Source organism: Ambystoma mexicanum, chromosome 4q, assembly GCF_040938575.1.
Source record: "Ambystoma mexicanum isolate Mex_15411 chromosome 4q, UKY_AmexF1_1, whole genome shotgun sequence".
NCBI classification, from domain to species: Eukaryota; Metazoa; Chordata; class Amphibia; order Caudata; family Ambystomatidae; genus Ambystoma; species Ambystoma mexicanum.
Window position 1 is genome coordinate 1,303,385,444 of NC_090928.1, and position 18,927 is coordinate 1,303,404,370.

At 49.5% G+C, this 18,927-nt stretch overlaps 1 protein-coding gene across 1 annotated transcript in view; it reads right to left on the reverse strand.

Moving 5' to 3' along the window:
• Positions 1 to 16,841, reverse strand: part of LOC138468408 (zinc finger protein 84-like) — a 91,289-nt gene extending 74,448 nt beyond the window's left edge. Inside the window, exon 1 of the mRNA XM_069608961.1 lies at positions 16,612 to 16,841. The gene's annotated coding sequence lies outside the window, so the exon portion shown is untranslated. The remainder of the gene's footprint in view (positions 1 to 16,611) is intronic.
• Positions 16,842 to 18,927: the final 2,086 nt, after the last annotated feature.

The window sequence follows — 18,927 nt, forward strand, 5'->3', positions numbered from 1 at the left end:
AATGTGGTGATGTATCTCAAGTCTGTGTGTAACACCACCTGATAGCCTGACCGCAGGCCCACCTACAAAAAGAACTGAGCCCCTTGCAGTTCCGCGATAATGTCTTTGTGGGCGTGAGGTGTCTCTCTGGCTTGATGGCCTTGTTTGGGAGCCTCATATCCACACAGATCCTCACAGAGTCAGGTTGCTTTGGCTTCCGTGCAATAACTATGGGCAGCACCCGGGGCGTGGCTTGGACAGCCATGTAAGAGGTCGCACTCTGGAGGAGCTCTGCTGATCCTGTTTTGATCCTGATGGAGGGGTACGTCCACGGGGGCCGGCCGATGTTGGAAATCGATGTCCAGGTGTGTGAATGCCACCACTACACCCTATGAAAGTTTGGGACGTCCAGAAGGCTTAGAAACCGAAATAATTGTGATTGACTGGGACGAGCCCCGAGCAGGCGGACAAGACAAAATGGCGGCGACACGAACACCGAGGATCATGAAGTCAGTGTCGCGATCACGAGTGCTGGACCTTTGCGTCCCTTTGCTCGGAGACTAAAACACATGAGCGCCGCCTAGGACGCACGGTGGCCCAGCGAGCGGGAGTGCCGAACGGATGTGGCTTTGGAAGTTGGGTGGCGTGACTCCTCCTTGGTGCCTGGCGGGACGGGCCCCCGCCCGACTCATACAACAATATGACCACGAGAGGTGTGAAACCCAAGGCCAAACAGCCCACGATGGAGGCTTACGCCAAGTCCCCCCCAGGGACGGAAGGAGGCAAGATCAAAGAGACCCCCGTGACGACTGCGGAGTCACCTGGCACGATACAGGAGGTGCTGGCGGCGATTGCGGACTTAAAAGTGTCATGGGAGACCAAGCTGGGCCTCGCCATGAAAGAGCTACAGGAAGGCTTAAACCTCAAGATCGGTGCCGTCCAGGAGGAGGTGAATCTGCTTAGGCTGGATGTGAGGGCGGTCTCGGAACGCGCGGGGGCCATCGAGAAGGAGACGGCCACGAACACGGCAGATTGCGCAGCTCATAAAAAGGAGCTACATGCCCTTGTGCAACGGGTGGGTAACCTGGAGGACAGAGCGGAGCAGGCGGAGGGACGTGCCAGACGCAACAATATCCGTATCGTGGGCCTACCTGAAGGAACTGAAGGGCCAGACCCCACGGAATTTGTGGAATCCATGTTTTTACAGGAGATTACCGGCGGGGTACACGACCCAGGGGTTTGCAGTTGAGAGAGCTCATAGGGCCCTGACCAGGAGGCCGCCTCCCGGGGCCCCCCCGCTGCCGGTGATCGCGAAAATTCTGAACTACCGTGATCGCGAAAAGATTCTTGAATTCTTTCGAAAAGGGGGAACGATTGACAGTGGATTGGCCAAGATTACGGCCTACCCTGACTACACGCTACAAGTACAGCGGAGTCGAATGCACTTCGGAGCGGTGAAAAGGAGACTTCGTGAAGCTGGCCATCGCTATATGCTACTCTACCCGGCCAAATTGAAAGTTTTCTACAGAAGCAGATCCCTGTTTTTCGAAACACCGACTGAGGCGATGGACTGGCTAGACGCGCTGGGCAGTCCTCAAGAATCAGGCATCCAAGCAGAGACTACGGAAGATAAGTAGCTTATGGCTGGGCCGCCTGGGGCAACGGGGCCGAGACATTGGGACTTGAATATACTCATTTGTACAGTATGTGATGCGTATGATGTGGTACTGACTGGCTGGCCCATTGGGCGTGCCTACCCGTGGTCACTTGATTGGGAGCTCCAGGAGGCTTCCTTTGTCCCCATTAGTAATATATCTAGTTAGTTAGGTCGCTGTTAGATCGGCGACGCCCCGCGGGGTCCTATTCCTTGTAAACGGGATAAGACCAGACGCGGGTGGGCCTGAGATCCAGGGATGGAGCTGGGCTTTTGTTGGGATGGGAGGGGTTGTTTGCTGTGGTGTGTAGTTGGGAAACAGGGAGGGGGGATGGGGATCAAGGGCGGAAGAGCCGGCGGAGTGTTAGACCAAGGGGGTATTGTGGGGAGGGCGGGGCTGAATACAGACCAAACCGATGGCATCGGATAGTCTTCGCATAGTTACCTGGAATGTCCGAGGCTTCAATAGTTACCTCAAGCGAAACAAAGTCATGCTATACCTGAAGAGGATGCGGATAGACATAGCCCTGCTACAAGAGACCCACCTCACCAGGGAGAAATTGGAGGTGGTTATGAGGAAGTGGAAGGGCAAGGTAGTGGGTGCCACGTACTCGGCGTATGCTAGAGGGGTCATCACCTGGGTGGCGCCGCATGTGCCGTTCCGGGTGCTCGACTCGATAGTGGACCCGGAGGGTAGAATGGTGGCGATAACAGGACTCCTGGAGAACAGGGAAGTACACATCCTCAACCTGTATGCCCCCAATCATGATACTGCAGCCTACTTTAGATCCCTCTATGGCAAACTTGGCCCCTTGGTAGGGGGCGCGATGGTGTGGGGTGGGGACTTCAATTGTGTCTTAGACCCCAAAATTGACCGGTCCGCAGACACCAAAGGGAAAATGTCGCCGGCGGCCAAGGCGCTCGGGACATTGCTAGGAGACTTGAGACTGGTGGATGTGTGGAGGAGACTCCACCCCATGGAGAGGCAGTACTCGCATTATGCGGCGCCATATGACTCATATACGAGATTGGATTATGTGTTTGGAACTGCGGGCGAAATAGTGGAGGCGGAATACAAAGCTCGAGTATTGTCGGACCATTCGCCCCTGGTGGTAGAGTGGCGACACCAACCCCCTAGGCCTCGGGTCCCCACATGGAGACTCCGGGCGGAAGCACTGCAGGATGAGGGTTTCCGGGAGGACCTGAGGGTTGCCATCGGGGAATATTTCGAGATAAACACGGGTAGTGTGCGTTCTACGGGAACTCTGTGGGAGGCCTTTAAGGTAGTGGTGCGCGGAGTGGCGATCTCTAAATCCAAGGGACTTCAAGGGGGTATCGAGAGGGAGCTTCAGGACACCGAAAGGGAACTGGAGAGCCTGGCTCGTCTTGAGAATGCCACTCAGGTAGACAAGACTAGGATGAGAAACCTTCAGGTGGCGTGCAGCGCTCTTTGGGACCGACTATGTAGACTGAACCATAGGAAATACACTGAGAGGCTGCACGCGGGGGGCGACAAGCCAGGCAGACTGTTGGCCTGGCTGTACAAGAGTGAGTCCCCCCCGAGTGGTTATCCATGAGATCCGTGGTGAGGACGGTGGTCTTCGTAACACTCAGGACGGGGTGAACGAGGAATTCCTCAGGTTCTACAAACGTTTGTATGAGGACACTGGGGAGGACAGGAGCCAGGACATCCTTAACACACTGGAAGACATTGGTCTGCCCACCCTAGACGAACTGGAGCGGGAGGAACTGGACGCCCCTATCACTTCTGATGAGCTGGAGGTGGTGATCCGGGGCCTCCCCACGTGTAAGGCACCTGGGGCGGATGGCCTGCCTGGTGAGTTTTACAAGGTGTACGTGCAGGAGCTGCTGCAGCCTCTGCTGGCCTTATTTAACGAGGCATACGAACAGGGAGAACTCCCGTTGTCCCTCCGTGAGGCCATGATTGTCCCATTACTGAAACCAGGCAAGCCGGCTGTTGAGTGTGGATCTTATAGACCTCTGTCCTTGCTAAACCAGGACAGCAAAATACTCACGGCGGTGCTGGCCAACAGGTTGAAGAAGGTGATTGGCAAGCTGATCCACCCGGATCAAACGGGATATGTCCCAGGCAGGAATATCAGTGATAACCATAGGAGGCTGCACCATGTTATCGACCATACTAAGGATGACACGGGCGAGATGGCGGTAGTGTCGCTGGATGCGGTCAAGGCCTTTGATTCAGTGAGATGGCCTTGGCTGAAAGCGGCCCTGCAGGGATACGGCGTGGGTGCTGGTTATATCAGATGGGTCCAGTTGTTATATAGCAGCCCGGTGGCTAGGGTCAAGACTGGGGCCACAGTCTCGGATGCCTGGCAGCTTAGCAGGGGGACCAGGCAGGGATGCCCTTGGTCACCCATGTTATACATACTTGCGCTGGAACCGCTGGCGATATGCCTGTGGCAACAATACGGAGAGGTGGGCATTAACACTGCCAGCGGCAGCCACTTAACATCTCTCTATGCGGATGATATGCTGTTGTACCTCTGCTACCCGGAGGAGAACCTGCAGTACGTACTGGAAGTACTGGATCATTACGCTGTCCTCTTGGGCATATCAGTGAACCCCAGGAAGTCTAGCCTGTTCCCTTTGGGCGGGTACAGGGACGTCCCGTTGAAGAGGCTGCCTGTGTTGCCAATACCATGGCGGACCGACACGTTTAGGTACTTGGGGGTAAATATTTACCACCGGACTGAGGCGGTGCACAAGCATAACACAGAGAGAGCCATAGAGGGGGTCAAGAACAGCATGACATTCTGGTCCAGATTGCCCCTGTCCATGATGGGGAGGGCGGCTTTGCTGAAAATGGTGGTCCTTCCCAGACTCCTGCACTTCTTCGTGAACGTCCCGTATTTGATCCCTAAAAGCCTATTTGTACGACTTCATAGTATGTGTAGGGGCTTCGTGTGGGGTAACTCCAGGAATAGGGTGGCCCTGTGGAAGCTTCAGAACCCGTACGAGAAGGGGGGTATAGGCTTGCCCAACTTCGAACTATATTATCTGGCGGGACAACTGTTGTATGTGGCCAGGTGGTTGTCTGATGAAGATTCGGCGGAATCTAGGTTGCTGCGTGAGGATGCGGCCCCATATTTCCTGAGAGAGGTGGTGTGGCTACAAAGGAATAAACTGACGGGAAGAGGGTGGCTATTGAGCTTGGGATGGGAGGTCTGGCACAGAACATGGAAATTGATGGGGGAGCCAGAACCACTATCTTGGCAGGTCCCGCTGGTGGCCCTGTGCGAAAACGACACCCAACTGTTTCACTCTGTCCGTAGGCATTGGGAGCCGGTGGGCCTGGCCACGCTTGGGGACATATGGAGAGAAGGGGAGGCGCTGGACTTTCAAAAGTTGCAGGATGAGATGGGGGTACACAGAGGCCAGTACATCACCCATGCTAGGCTAGTAAAACGTGTGAGAAAGAGATGGCCGGAGACGGCACTGGCAGATGATCCTGATGCCACCCTTGAAACTATGTATGATGTCTCAGAGGGTGGGCATGAAATATCACGAATATACGAACTCCTCAGAACGAAGGCTGGGAAAGGGTTGCCCCAACTGAGGCATGAATGGGAGGAGGAGATGGGTGAACTCATGACGGAGGGTCAGTGGAAGAGGGTCCTGGGATATCATAAAAAGTTGTCCAGAAATGCACGGCTCCAACAACTCCAGTTCTACATTACTCACAGGGCCTACCTGACTCCCCAGAGGATCGCACGGTTCGGAGGCTCGATCACTCAAAAATGCCCCAGGTGTGGGGAGGTGGAAGCTGGGTTGTTACATATGTTTTGGGCCTGCCCGGAAGTGTATAGATTTTGGGAGGAGGTCAAGATGAAGCTCGCAAGTGGGGGAGTGGTGTTGGACGTGGGATCTGCCTGGTCATGTATGCTTGGGATCTTCCCCAGGCCCAGACACTTTAGGCACCTGAGCAAGCTGAGGGACCTGGCATATGTTCTGGCCAAACGCAGGATTGCCATGAACTGGAAATCGGCTAGCAGGCCGAGAGTGGAACTATGGTGGGCGGACCTTATGAGGTGGGCGGAGGCTGAATCCGTGGTCTGGTTTGAAGCGGTCACTAGAGGGGGCGAGGAGGAGATAGGGCCCTTGCTGGCCTGGCGACAATTGGTGGCCTCTATGACTAACCCACAACAGGGCTTGGACGACTCTGAGAATTCTGAAGATGTGCCTACGGACAATGTTTCTCCTGACGGTGCCCCGACTGAGGATACAAGGGAGCCGGCTCTGGCTTGATGGGGGTGGGGGGAGTTTTCTCTTTTTTTTTTCTTTTTCCTTTCTCGTATTTTCTTTTGTGGTTTCTGTAAATAATTAACAGTTGTATTGTGTTGTGTGTTGTTTGTTTTTCTAAAATATAAAATCAATAAAATATTTTAAAAAAAAAAAAAAAAACTATGGGCAGCACCCACGGGGTAGGTCCATCCACCTTCTCAATGATGTCCAGCACCACCAGATTATCCAGTTCTTTATCCACCAGGTCCCGCAGATGGAATGGGACTCTGCAGTGCTTGAGAGCAATCGGCTGTATGGACTCATTGATATGCAGCCTCACGGGTTCCCCAGCCATGCGGCCCATCCCCTAAAAAAGCTGAATGTACTTTGTGAGAAGTCCCTGTACAGCCTCCACGCACACTGCATATGGGAATCTTACGATGCCCAATGCTTCTGCTGCTACACAGCTGAGGAGAGTATTGCTGCTGACACTCATCAGACAGAACCGCGCTTTGATGGACGTTCGACTTTCGCCACAAATGCTCCGACCAATGGAATGGGCTGCTCGCAACCAAACGTGAATATCCTCGCTCTCTTCTGCAACATGGGCGGCCCCACCATGGCATCATAGTGCACCCTTGCCATCACGTTCACTGATGCCCCTGTGTCCACCAGCACAGGTACCGTCGACTCATTGACCTGTACGAGACACCTGGGCTGCCGTCTGGTGGTGGCGCACAGTGCATAGATGCTGGATATAAAGAAGATATTACCCTGCTCATCCTCTTCCTCCTCTTCGTGAGTCAGGCCATCATCCCCTTGGTCTATCTGGAAGACATTGGGCGGGTGCTGTTGTCTAAAGAAACCTGCCTTTACAGGCCCCCGCTGCACCACGACTGTTAACGGTGCCCTGCACATCCGGCATAGTGATCGAGCGTCCCACAGCGTCCACACGCCTTCTACTGCGCAGGACATTCCGCTGGGTGTGCAACATCATAACCACACTTGAGGCATGACTCCAGACACCTGCTTCCTCTGTCACGCTGACCACCACTTGGTTGTGGGGCACCTCTCCCTCCTTGACCTTAGCCCACACCTCCTCTGTCTTCCCTGGCCGAATGGCTGCATCCATTTTCGATGCCCTGACTTCAGACACCTCATGGCACCGGCCTAGCTTCAGTATGCAGGGTAGCGCCAGTCCCGGTTCCCGCAGGACCTGCCTTCTCAGTTTGCCAGACAAACAGCCCTGTATGAGCTGGTTCCTGACCATGGTCTGTGGATTTTCTCCAGGCACACGACATCGGCATCCACTGTAGACTGCCGTAGAACGTTTCCAGAGACTCATCTTTCTGTTTGGGGTACACATGATGAAGTGCTCATAGGTCGCGTTGGCTACTGGCATGAAGTGCTCGCACAAAGCGTTCTTGGCTGCTATGTATGAAGCATCCACTGGCTGTAATGACTGAAAGATTATGTGCACTGCTGGTCCTGCCGTTTATAGAAGCATGGCCACTTTGCTATCCTCATCTGTTTCCCCGTGGCTCGGAAGTACACATCCAGCTGGTCTATCCAAAGCCTCCATCTCGGTCAAAGGCTCGAAATATCAAACTCAGGCATCAGTTTAAGCGTCCCTTGCTGTCTTGGCGTACGCGCACCCACTGGGGCCGCTGGTCCTGCCGGCGCCTGGGCTCCTGCACCATCTTCTTGGTCACCCATGGTGGTGAGTGCATGAGCACCCCACGTGGAATCTGGGGCCGCAACTCACAATGGCCCGCCTCCAGGCAGAATACACCAAAAAATGTAATTGTGCACTTATTGGCCAACACTCCACTCTCAGGCTTGCTGTAGTGATTGCCCCTCCACTAATGTCCAAACAGCCAAGAATATGGAATAGACTCCCCAGCACACAGGCCAAAGTTCCCAGAAATTGAGCTGGGTGGAAGATGAAGAAAAAAAACATTTCCCTAGGCCTCACCCCTCTCCTCGCCTCAATCCTGGAGAGAAAAGTGTCCAAAACACTCCAAAAAAGGTTTCCAGCAACAGGACGTTGACCCCTGCATGAGGGGGTCCCCAAGCACTCCTAACGGAATACAACCCTCACCACCACGTGCCGCAACTCTCACCACCACGTGCAGAAAAGATGGTAGCCGTCCGCTTAGATCTCACCGACTCCACGCCATGGAAATCCAGAGAAAATGCCCCCAAGAATTCTCACTGCCTTAGCTCTGCGGGTTCAGGCGTCGGATGGACCATGCAACCTCGTTGCCACTGTTGACGGTGTGCCCCTCTGGCCCCATGAGCCCTCCCCCCCAGCAAACAGAGCACACGAGACACAATGCTCTCTTTCTCTGCTCCACAGTCGCACTGGTGATCCGTGGCATGCCCCGTTTATTGCATGCACACGCGGCAGAGTTGCGTCACTCTGCCACGTGTGTGCCCTTAAAGAGGCAGGCACCACAAGAACAACTCCATGGCTGTTGTGGAAGCGATGACGCCCACTACACAGTGGCATTCCATTATGCCCCCTACACAGCGCTGTTCCATTACGGCGCATACCACTTTTGTTTTGCTGGTCTAGTTCACCAAAGATGACATCCAACGCTGATCACGTCATGTCCCCGTTCATTGAAACAGTGAGAAACAGAACCAGCTACGAGTCTCAAACAGGTAATCCTTTTCCCTATGCAACGTTTTTTCAAATTGCCCTTCTGTGTTATTCCTGTGTTTCCCTCCTTCCAGCCTTATTATGTCCCGTCTCTCTGCCTTTCCTGGAACCTCTTCCCCTGTCCTACCTGGACAGTGGCCTCCCACTCCGTCTCCAGCTGTCATCAATGCTGCTTCAGCCGCCACCTCCATTTACATCTTGCACACTATCATCTACCAAGGTTTTTTGGAGGCGCTCGCCTTTTTGACCCCCTTGGCCTTTGCGTCTGCATCTCCGTCCTGCTTACCAGTTTCTAGTCTGGAATCAGCTGAGCACAAATAGTGCTGAGTGACATATTTCGTCTCCTTCCCATTGAAGGTGCAATTGTGTTAAATCTGACTGTTTTTAATATAGCCTACATAGATGCCAGTGCTTCCCTATTCTGCGATTTACTGGCAGACTGCTGGTTGTCACTATTAATAGTGTCGTCCATTCTGCCACTATTCGATGGAACCAATCCTTCCAGATTGGAAGAACTTGACAGTCTTTCTCCTGTATTTTTTCCACATGGGGCGTTTTCCCCTTCGGAAGGGATACAATGGCAGCATTGTGAGCACCCTTCTGAAGGCTATCGACCAGATTCAACAATGAGTTATTATCAATAGGCTTAATATTTGCTATTCCTTCCTCCGCACTATCATGTGTTTCCCTCGGTGTGTTTTTGTTTGTACATTCACTCGTCTCTAGCTCTTCCGCTTGCCCAACTACTGGCATGAAAAAGGCTGTAATCCCGCCCCACCAACCAGATTATCACACTGTTGCATTTCAATAGGGCCCCCTTCTTTTTAGGTTCGAGGTCTTTCTCAATAGAGCTTTGCACACTGCCCCACGTCTAACAGGGTTGTTTCTCCCCCGTACACTACTGCTGGTTTGATAAATAGGAGCTTGTGCGGCGTCATTACTCTGGTCATGTTTACACAAAACAATTCACACAGGTATACAGTTCTTACCAAGGATGTGGAAGGTCACATTTCTAAATGACCACAGTACGCAGTGCGCAGACTGCGGCCTCCACTTATCCGTGCAAGGCGGGTCTAGTTATACACAGTTGTGTCCAAGCACGGAAAACCTCCAAGTAGATAACAGAGCCAAACTCAGTAATCCAGCAGCAGACACACTCAGTGGCAAACAATCATAAATGCAGTAATGCCCCAATGGCAACTTTCATGGGATAGTACCCATTCTGACCTGCGGAGTGAAGAGGAAACAGGTAAGATACCCCCCACACCCCATATCCCCTGTTGATCTGTTTCTTCTCTTGGCATCGTGCACCTGGCCACCCTCTGTCATTCAGGCCCAGGTACCTGCTCACCCTGCCACCCTCCTGCACTGCCTCCAGGCCACCCCCAGCAGGGTTCTCTATCTGTAACCATAGAGTCCCCCTGCCACATTTCTTCTGCACTTATCAGATATACCTTATCTGATTAACTTTGCCCTGCCACTTGCTGGCTGCACTACCATGGTTTATCGCCCTTATTTATTTATTCTATTTAATATTTATTCTGTTTCTCTCCTCTGCTCCGCACTTTCCACTCCACCCCCCATCCATGCACTTTCCCGCTTTTCCCTTTTCCATGCACTTGCGCTTTCTTAAATGTCACTGCGCCTAGTAAGATCACGGTTTTCTTTTTTTTTTTGTTCTTACTTGTTCCCCTCTGTTTTTGCCTGGTCGCGCTCTGAACCACTTGTGTACGAGCGCAATATAAATAAAATAAAATTTAATTTCATTTCAACTCCTTCAGTATTCTGTGCAGAACAGGAGACCTATTTTAGCATTGGCTCAAGAGGGCAGGTAGAATATAGTGCCTTGAATGGGAGGAGTGAACAGTTGTATATATTATAAGTATAGGTAGTAGTGCGATACTTTCTGAAGTACCGAAATCAGCCACAGTAGTTCTTAACACCACACGAGTGTACTTAAAGTGCGTCATTGCGCAAAGAGGCTCCTAAGGGCCAATGTTAGCTTTCTAGCAGAACTGAGCTCTAAATGTAATGTCTCAGACAATGAGGAATGTGTTCGGAGTTAGCATTCATTCGTTTGTGTCACCATATAGCATAGCAAGATGGTAAGCTGTTTGACCATACCCAACCATGCATGAATACACACATGGTGGAGCTGAATTACGCAGTCCAGTTCATTCATCCCTCTTCAAACTTATAGCCATTACCCGTAGGACATGGAAGCAAGTTCCACTCCATTTTCTATTCAGCAAGACATACAGCAGCTCGCTTCTTTTTTTTATTTTATTTTTTATTTGTTATAGCTGGTAAACCAACTTTTCAAATTTTTATAAACATTATTATTTAGCATACTTAAACATCTTATACTTTACAACGAATATTTACATCCCATTATAGGCAAATATGAAACAAGTAAACATAATAAAACCACATAAAACAAAATAAACAGAATGATACAAAGTGAAAGGAGAGCCCTCCTTGAAATTACTTAGAACTGACAATCATCATTCACTTTGAATTAATTTATGCAGAATTCGAGCCGGGGAAAATTATATTAAGAAATTGCACAATTGCAAGTTGTATAGTCATTCTTGGATTAGAAAACAGACGATTCCATATTTGCACATAACTGGTGCCACTCTGAACCGACAACTTTCCCCCGAAGCATTTCACTCTGATGTCATGTAGTGTGGGGCATTCAATGATGAGATGTTGTAATGTTTCAGTTTGTCCATTAACTTTACAGTGACGACAGAGATTCTGATCCTTCGATATTACTTTTCTTCTAGACAGGATCTCATTTGTCTCATATTGATTGAATCTGAATCTTAGATATTTCTGCCGGCATGCATGTGACGGGAATTTCAGCAGATACTCTGCTATTACCCCATATCTTTTGATGCCAAAAGCTTCGAGGTTAAAGTCTTTAAGTTTTGTGCAAAGCTCAATGTTGAAAATCCAGTCTGCTTGATACATTTTATTTTTGGCATGATCCGGGTTAGTCAACAGAAGCTCAATCGATACTGAGGCATCAGCAGCCGCATTAAGCGTGTGACTTCTCCACTTCCTTGACATACCAACTTTTGCAGTTAATAGATTTTGGGATAGTACATTTAGAAAGGTAGGCCTCCCTAAACCATCCAGCATTTTCCGTAGAAGCGCACACTGCTTCCATAATACATGGGCATATAAGGAGACCAAACCCAGTTCATATCGCAGCATGGCCAGTGGTGTACCTGGGGAGAGTGATAGAACTTTCTTCCAAAATCTAGCTTCTAAGCTATCCCAGAATTTGCGGTATTATGGTACCAAAGCCTCGACACCATATAGCAGAATTGGAATTACTTTGGCCTTATAAAAGAGCACAATGGGGGTCATTACGACCCAGGCGGTAAGTACGCCAACTTTACCACCATGGTGTAAACTATGAAGTGGTAAACTATGTTTACACCATGGTGGATGGCGGATTTACCGCCCCATTCCAAGGTGAGTGGGGCGGTAAATCCCCATTTCCCATTTTACCCTTCCCCATTCCCATTTTTGCCCCATAGGGCATAATGGGAGTGGTGAAGGCGCTAATTACGCCACCGTAAATTACGGTGGCGTAATTAGCACCAAGGCGGTTTAGCGCCATGGATTTTAACGGCTGCTAAAAGCAGCCGTTAAAATCGGAATCAGGCGTTAAGGGTTAACGACGGCGTTAACCCTTAACGCCTGAGTTGTAATGAGGCCCAATGTGTTTCACAGTGAACTTCCCATATCTTCTTAACATGATTTTAGATTGTGAGATCAAAGAACTAAGTTTAACCCTAATTTCAGCTGTCATGGTACTTAGGGTTTTCTTGTGCTCAATATATACTCCGAGATACTTATAGCTGGCAACTTTAGTTAGTACACAATTTTGAAGGGACCACTCCAGATGATATTTTTTTGTAAAATTATTACTACACACTAACATTTGGGATTTGGCTGTGTTGATCACAAGGTTATTTGATGTTGCATATGAACCTAATTGGTTTAGAATGTTTCGTAGGCCTATGGGAGTGCGGGATAGTAATACCAGATCATCTGCGTATAGTAAGTAGGCAACCTTTTGAGATCCTATACGAGGCGCATCAGCTACGCAGTTCATTAGTGCAGGGCCTAGATCAAAAATAAAGAAGTTAAATAAGAATGAGGCAAGAGCACAGCCCTGCTTCACTCCTCTATATGTGTGGAAAGCTGGTGATAATCTTCCGCCCATATTTAGTTTAACTCGCATAGAGGTAGAGGAGTGTAGTAAGATCACTAAGTTTATAAGGGGCATTGGGCCCTGATGATGCCTTATCTTAGCTATAAGCATATCTCTATCAATGTAGTCGAAGGCGGATTTAAAGTCAATAAACCCCAAATATAAGGGGAGTCCACCATCAACTTGCTCTGATTGTATCATTGAGAGTGCTAAGATGTTCGGTATTGTGCCCATGCCCCTTACAAAGCCTGACTGGAATGGGTCTCTTAGACTATTTTGATCTACCCACTCATTGAGCTCCTTTAATATTATTCTACAAAATATTTTCGCAGGTGCATCCAATAGAGAAATTGGTCGGTAACTCGTTGGTAATTGACGGTCACCCTTTTTATAAATCGGAATTGTAATTGCATCCGTCCATGTTTTTGGTAATTTTTGATGGTTGTTTATTGCAGAAAATATCTTGTAGAGAATTGAGCTCCAGACTTCAGGGTGTTTTTTCATCAGAGAGTTCGAAATCCCATCAGGCCCTACTGCACACGAGTTGCTTGATGTCATAATTAGGTGTTTTATTTCCTTTTGGTCAGTATGTAGCCAGAACCTCAGCACCTCTCGTGTATTTAATGTCGAGACCGTGTTTACGGGTGAAGCATATAGGGATCGGAAGTAATCTACCCACTGATGTACCTCAACTGTCGATGTCTGAAGGTCTAATTGCCGGGCGTTATTAGTTTGATTTATTATTGCCCACATTTTTGTGATATTTATATCAGCCAAAGTCGACAACATAATTGCACCATCTTTTTTATATAGATTGGCTCGATGTCCTTTGACCCAGTTATTGTACAGCAGCTCGCTTCAAAGCGAATAGAAGCCCGTTGTGACGCAGAGGTCTTGGACAGGAACACTCGGGCATTGAGAGAGATACATTCATTTGGAGCCTTCCCCGATAATTGTGATCTAGGATTCTGGGGATCCTTTCACCCAGGGATTCTAATGATATGGAGCAGAGGGTGTGCGGGTGTGTGGGTGGTACCCACTGATAAGGTGGAGCATATTCCTGAGGAATATGGGAGGTACTTGAAATCCTGAAGCTGGTGGATTCATCTGACAGCGGACGCTTTTAGGTAAGAAAAGGGATTTCCAAGTGGGGAGCCCCATAGATAGGCTTTCAGCCCAGCGACCCAGGCTGCTGATGCCATGCAGGAGCAGGGGTGGCAGCTTCAAGGCGTACGTAAAGGTCATGATTACATGAATTCATCGCTTGACTGAACTGTGTGCCATGCTGGTCCTGTGGCATTGTGCTTTTCTTCATATATGTTAGAAGCACAAGTTGATTCGTTAAATTATGTATCTTGGTTTGTTTTAGAAGTAATAGAAATGGCTTGAGAACCTTTAGGAGTGTTATAAGTTTCCTTGGAGACGGTTGGAAGCAGGGCTTCAGAAGGGGAACTGATGATACCAAGAGGTTTTCTACAGAGAAGTGACTTGAGACCTCATCTCAGGTAAACAATGTGTGAGCTGTGGTTATTGTAATGGTCTTTCATTATGAAACACATGGCATAGGCACTCGAGCAAACTTTGCCATGCTGCAAAAATGAATTGAACATGTTACTTTTTGCACCAGGGAAAATGTTGCCCTGGTGCTTATACCATACCAACAGTGTTACTACGCCTGGAAACGATCCGGGGCTACGCCAATTGTGATGAGGGAGTACTGGGGTCGGCACCACCCATGTGGCATGAGCCCCCGCCGGCATACAAAGATACAAGAGGCAATGTATTGCGTCTGGGCTCTACGCTCGCTCTGCCGGAGCACACGTGAGCTGCCCCTTTTATTCTGCAGTCACACACAGAGTTACATCACTCTGCCGCGTGAGCAACTTAAAGGGGTCACCACACTCCTCTTTTCATAACAAACAAAATAACAGTTTAACAAACCACCACCAACTCAAACATGTGGCAAACAACTTCAAACACCCCATCATCACGGGCATGTATCATAGTCTCCACCTGCATGGTTCAGGGGTCCAGCACAGTCACTGAGGTGGACAGGCCTCCCCCTCCCAGTTTGTTGAGGATGCCCCCTGCCCCCTTCCCAGCTTCGACTCTCCTCACCTGCGTCCCCCCAACCCCAGGGAACATGGGGGCCGGACACCACCACCTTCATGCAGCTCATCAGCGCAGTCTCAGCCCGGGGACACCCCCAACCGCGTGTCTTCTACAACTCTCTTGAAAAAACTGCCGTTCCTGGTCACTGTAGCTGTTCCATTGGAGGCTGTCACCATAGACCCCTTCACAGCGATCACATCCATAGAGCTTGGTTCATGTTAGGGACAGGTCCAGAAAGAGATATGAGCACCTTACTCGTTCTGTTCTAACCGGTCTAGTGGCACTTGCAGCCGGTTGGTAGAAACCATAGGGCCCGCGCTCTTGGTGCCCAAAGTGTAGGTCTATGCAATTTGGTTGGTGTTTCTACTCGTACGACGCGGGTTCCCTTTGGCTGTATGCATTTGCTTCATTCACGTTCAAGCGTAATAGGTATAGTCCATGCGTTTTTGCTTTGCATATCATTTGTGATTTATTGAAAAAGTGCCAACACGTGTTTCGACCATTGACGGGCCTTTCTCTGCTCTGCAGGTTCGGGCTGGTGGTCAGAACCATTTTTTGGGGCTTTTGCTCAGGCACCTAGTATTAGCTTATTAAAAAGGCTCTCTCTACAGAGCACCATTTTGGGGCATTTTAACTCGCACACCATTTCACAGACCCTCCAAAAATATTCTGCACTTGTAACTCTCTTTTCAAGTTAGTGAAGTTGGACAATGGCCGAACTTGCGGTGTAGAGTTGCGGGGTCTCCGTCTCCCCTCACCCCATCAGCGTTCACAAACAAGATTTCACAGTAGTAAGTTCAACCTGCTTATTGTGGGCCATAGTCTCCAGTGTGGGTCCAGATAAAGCTGCGAGGTCAAGTGAAAGGGCGCTTAGTGCGACGCTGTCCATGCAAACGCGATTTACGGAAAACCACCCAGAATCCGAAGTAGAAACTCACTGGGAATATAGTCACTGGGGGTGAACGAGGCACAATGGCTCCATGTGACGCGAAATACACTCCAGGCATGTTTCTCTGGCAGGGTCTGTACACGGATGTGCAACTGAATGTTTGGCTCAGCGGACAGTTCTAATGAATAGCTGCTCATCTGGATACCCAATGCCATCAGCGCCCACTGGGTGGCATTCTGGTATTTGTAGGTTTCTAAGTTTGCTGGCTGAACATATTTCTATAGGGTCTACAGTCGTGTATTACGATTTGCGAACGTCATTTTGCACAAATAAAAAGTATTGTTTGAAGCACACGCAGGTGTGTGGAAGGGCACATGATTAGGTGCAAGGATGTAAGAGGAGAGGTCCCGAACCCCCCCCCCCACCATGGAAGGCCTGCAAACATGGAGGTACAGAGGATCCTCGGGGGTGGCCCCGGGCCCAATCCCTGGGGCCTGCCATCACGGCACGAGGCCTGCCTGTGGAGCTGACCCTATGCAGGTAATATAATCACACGCCTTGCAGGAAACCAATCCATCTGTACATTCTAAATGTAAAGTATATTGCTGCCAGCCACATAGAAACGCACCATAACATAGAAGCAATTATGAAAGTGCCGCCACACAAGCAACACGTCACTACACTTAGCAAATCATCACTTTTTATAAATGTCACCGTCTCCACAGATGCTGTTTTCAGGAGAAAGTTATGTCCCGAAACTGCAGTGCTCTCGAATCCCGGCGGCCCCACGGTGTGTGCTCCTGGACGGATCCTCTTACCTGAGCGAGTCTTCTCGGGGAAGTGCCCAGAAGTGATTGAGGGCGCGCTTGGCGCTACCCAGGACTCCAATGTGCATCTCTTGGCAACTTGGCCCCCGGGAATATGGAAAGCTCCAGATGTGAAGTCCCTGCACACCCAGGGGCCGATCCTTTTGCATTGTGGGGCTGCTCGGTGTTTATGTGGGGCTGCATCTTGTAGCCATTCTCCTTGTCTGTGCTGCAGGGCTCGCGCCCCCCCCAAACCCCATCACCCCCTCTTACCGGCCTTTTCATTGGTCGCTCCCGGCGGCTCTCCTCGTCGCGGGTCTAGAACAGGAAACGCAATAATAGCCCAGCTGAGTTCGGAGGCACGCCCAAATATAGCCCGACGGGTCACTAGGGCATAGAAGATGGGGACCCAGAGATTTCATGGATGGGACCGAGCCTGGGGGGTTAGCCCTGGTTCTCGGAGCCCAGGAAATGGCTGCACAAAACGCTTTCTCCAAAGCGCTGTACATACAGCATATTTACATGTCAATATTGTATCTAGCTCAGAAGGATGAAAGGCTGAGTTAGTCTTGCCCAGATAGGGACAGAACCTGCATATCACACACAGATCGCAGCAGCAAGCGCTGAACCCACTGAGCTATCTTGCCAGCTATGGTATAGAATTAGGCCACTCCCTCTTATTCTTTAATATGGAGTTCACAGGTAGAGTGATGGTGAACTTAACTGTTAGCAAGTACCTTTGCAGGACATGTAGTGCTCGCCACTGCATTTCCATGGACAGTGTCCATGACGCCTTAGGGTCTGCAGAAAGTGGGGGAGGGGGCAGCAATTCAAGCACATCCAGAGATGGAAGTGTAGTATAAGTCATTGGTACGCGTACCATTTTTACAGTGCGTACCTTTAGTTGAAACGCTCAAGAAACGTGTCCTTGACCCTTTTTCTTTCTGCCAAGCCACTTATAGAATCGGCTCAGGCCGGACATTCAAGCACGGCCAGACTCCCTAGTCACAGTGAGGCAGACACACACACAGCGTCTGTGGCTCTGCAGGTCGTTAAGGCGCTTAGGTTGCAAACACATTTCTTTTAGCCTTTCTTATGCATGATGGAACATTTCCAACTCAAAGATCTTGGAAATCGGTGCTACTTAAGGTGAGCAGCACAAAGCGCCCATTTAAAGATTTGTTTATATCAATCATGTCTCTACCATCTTGACATGCACAACAATAAAGTTGCTTTAAGTCACTAGCTAAAGGTTTTCAACATCATGAATAACCTAAGAAAAAAGGACAGAAAGTGGTCCGCAGCATCACAGCAGCATGTACGGCCATGGTAAAATAGCTGCGCTGAGAGATGCCGCGGCAGAAGACGTAAACAGTTGCTGGATGCAGGAAGCCAGGAGCGTGGTGGAGATGATCCTAGTTCCAAAGGGTGGTTCCCTTCCCCTGGATTCTTCCTCCTTCTTGAGTGTCTCACAAGTAACAGTTCTCTAGGCCTTTCGTGGCCAACAGTCACCTTTACAAAAGAACTTGCTTGACTTCGTAACTTTGTGTCTGTTAAGGTTCCTGGTAGAACTTTCTACCAGGGTGGTTTCTCTCCTTCTGGTTAGCACAATCCCTTGTCTAGTCATCATATTACCTCTCAGGACATTTTTGGATCTTGTACACTTGTTGTTATGGCCTGGTATACTCTCCTGCCAGGGCTTCTTATAATGTATTTATTTATGTTGTTATTTATAAAGCACACTAAACCTGCAGGCATGAAGGTGCTGGTTACAGGAATTACAACAGTACAACACAAAGGTAAAGAAGCATATACGTTGAGTACAGAAATGGTCAGTTCATGGCAGTTGCAACTCCTCTAGGTATGTAAGGAGAAGAGCCATATTTTTAGATGCTTCCGGAAGTTCCAGCAGGATTGCTCTGATCTTAATGGCAGTGGGAGGGTATTCCAATTCCTGGAGGCAATAGCGGGGAAGCTGAGATCACCTGAATGTTGAAGTCTGAATCTCGGGGTGGTAAAACAGTGCATATAAGAAGCCTGTGTGAGTCTAGTGACTGAGTTTTGTTGAACTTTAGCAAGAAGTATCTTGGGGAAATGTTCGAAAAAGGCATTTGGGGTGATAGCCAGAGTTTTGAACAAAATGCACTTGCAAATCGGCAGCCAAGGCACGTTTCTTCTAGCTGCAGTCATATGATCTTTCTTTGTGATGTTCAATGCAGCTCTCAGTATGTTATTCTGTATGACCTGCAACTTCTTTAATGTTTAGAGCAGAAGTACCAACGTACAAGGCCTTATAGGAGTCCAATCTCAAGCCAACAAGGGCTCTAG